Genomic DNA, 2617 nt, shown 5'->3' with positions numbered 1-2617 from the left:
AATGGACAGTTGGGTGTTTTCCTGGTGCTGGTGTGTTGGGGTTTTTTTCATATTACATAACAAAGTTGGCTTCTGGTACATGTAATTATTTCTACCTCCAGCCTGCACAGTATAAGGTGATAGAGCTAAACAAGAGCTCTCTGGAATTCTGGAGGCATTTTAAGGTTGTAATACAGAGCTTTGAAGAGGTGACCAGTGCCTCTGAGGAGCTCAGAGCCTCCTATGAGGTGCCAAGGAAGCTTAAGGAGTTGCAGTGTCTGTGTTTACAGGGTCTATGAACCACTGAGCCTCCTTTGACCTTTGAGCTCCCTCAGCCCCTCCTCATATGATCTGTACTGGAGTCTCATTTGTGTGAAGGGAGTTCAGAGATAGCTGACTGGAAAAGGAATGAATGTTATGATAGAAAATGTTTCTGTTTTGGTTTTTTTTTTTTAGAGTTTGATGCTGACCTACAGATTACTGCTGCTATACAGAATAGCCTTAGAATCCAAAGCTGAGCTTTTTAAAAGTATTTGCTATAACAAAAATTTAATACCAAAAAAGAATGAAAAAAAATCCAAACAACCAATAAAAAAAATGGTAGACAAGATGACATGGTACCCTTTCTCTGCCCTAACTCTCTTAATATTTGTGAACATTATAACACCAGCATATTTCATCACTTGAAAAATTCAAAACCAAATGATTTTGTCATCACTATTGCTCCAAAGGGACACACCTCCTGCTCTCCTTCAAGAGGTATCAGCGTACTTCAACTCTATTCTATGCATGTAGCTAGTATCAAGGGCTGGTACACACAATTCCCACACAATGTGCCAAAGGGAGAAGCCAAAGATGAAGAGAAAACAAAGTGCAGCTTCTTAACAATGTGTTCTGTAGGAATAGGCTTTGCATTATGGAGAGGGGTTTGGGAATAAAATCCTTGTGCCACTCCTTTCTTTTAGAATCTTCAGAGGGTAATTAATGAGCAATGCTGAAAATTACATGTTCATTGTTAGTTTTCTGAAGAAACACCATGATATGGATGGCAGACCTTTGCATCCCCCAAGAAACTTTGTGCAGGGCTCTGCAGACCTAGGCATGGGGGATTTTACCAGATACAGCAGGTTCACAGGGGAGAGATCTTGTTCAGAAATGTAAAAGCTGTAATTTTATTTCAGCTACATTTTTCTTAAATGACAAATGACTGGGTTGGTTGTTGGGGTTTTTTTGTGGTTTTTTTTTAACATTATAGTGCAGCAATAACCAAATTCTATACTGTATTTCATGTCCCAGAATATCAGGTTACCTGTTGAAGTGTTTGCTGCAATGGAAAAAAATGCATGCAACCCTCCCACCCCAGGTTTGCAACACTGTTCTGGAAGAGAGTCAGTCCAAGAGAAGAAACACATTTGACCCACAGACTGAGCACTTGGGCTTCTACTTTACCATCTTTTATTTGTTTCTGAGCACCTGATGTTTCAGATGAGGCAGGTACCACAGCCCCAGGTCTCTTCACACTCTTGTGTCATGTTGAGGGCATTACTGGGAAGCCAAAAAGAGTGGCTCAGCCCTGGCCAGGGCACAGCAGAAGGGGCACAGCTACTTAGCAGTGGTCTTATCTCTATGGCATTGTGAGTGATCTATGGACCAGTCCAGCCTCAGGGAGTCACTCAGAGTATTATAAAACATGAGCTGCATACCCACTGCCCCAGAAAAGAGGAGACAATATGAGGGCATGACAAGAGTGAACATTTTGGCTGGAGCCTTCCATTTCTCAGTAAAGAGAACTGATCAGGCAGACTCACTGCTTCCCAGAAAATTCCCCAAGACAGCCAGGTCCACTCTCTCAATATTAACATGTAAGCTTATAGATATTTTATCTTTAATAGGTAATAGGGTTACATCTTGGTATACTATTCACAACTCCCATGCATTTATAGTTGTGCATTCATTTTTACCTCATACCTGTTTGCCTTTTATCACATTTTATTGATTGAAGAATATCTTTGCTCTTCAGCACTGGCTTAACCAACCCCATTTTTAACCATAACCTTTAACCAAGGCCTTATTCTGCCTTGATGGCAAAACATTTGTTTCTGACTGCAGATTTTTTCTAACTACCTATGTTTAAACAGCTATACTACAGGCACTACAGACTACACTCTGGATCCAACATCCCTTCCACACCTAAAGTGTTCAGAATTACCTTATGAACCTACGTGCTGTTGTAAGTAATGCTCTCTTTATAACATTGCCACAACAAGCTACCATACACAATGGAAACCAGAAAAAGTTGAGCATTCTGCTATATGGAAAGAATAAATTGAACAGAATAACACCTATAGGGTGATCTTAGACCATATTCTTCCACGGTGTTACTAATCTACAAGTATAGCTGGTTCAAAAAGAAAAGAAAAAAAATTAATTCTCTGTGTTTCTTTTCAATCTGGTGTTCAAACTAAGATTTTTTTTTTTATCTGCAGTAAGCTGTCTGTCCATATGAATCAATCATATGCATAATTCATACTCTGAAACCTCTCCCAATTGTAGCGACCTGATCCTGAGATAGTTGCAGTGATTGAACCAGAGTATGGTTTTCAAATTGGCTCTATGAACAAAGTAGTACATATGGTCA

This window comes from Calypte anna, chromosome 2 (assembly GCF_003957555.1).
Source record: "Calypte anna isolate BGI_N300 chromosome 2, bCalAnn1_v1.p, whole genome shotgun sequence".
Lineage (NCBI taxonomy): Eukaryota > Metazoa > Chordata > Aves > Apodiformes > Trochilidae > Calypte > Calypte anna.
Note: the sequence above shows the minus strand (reverse complement) of the source record.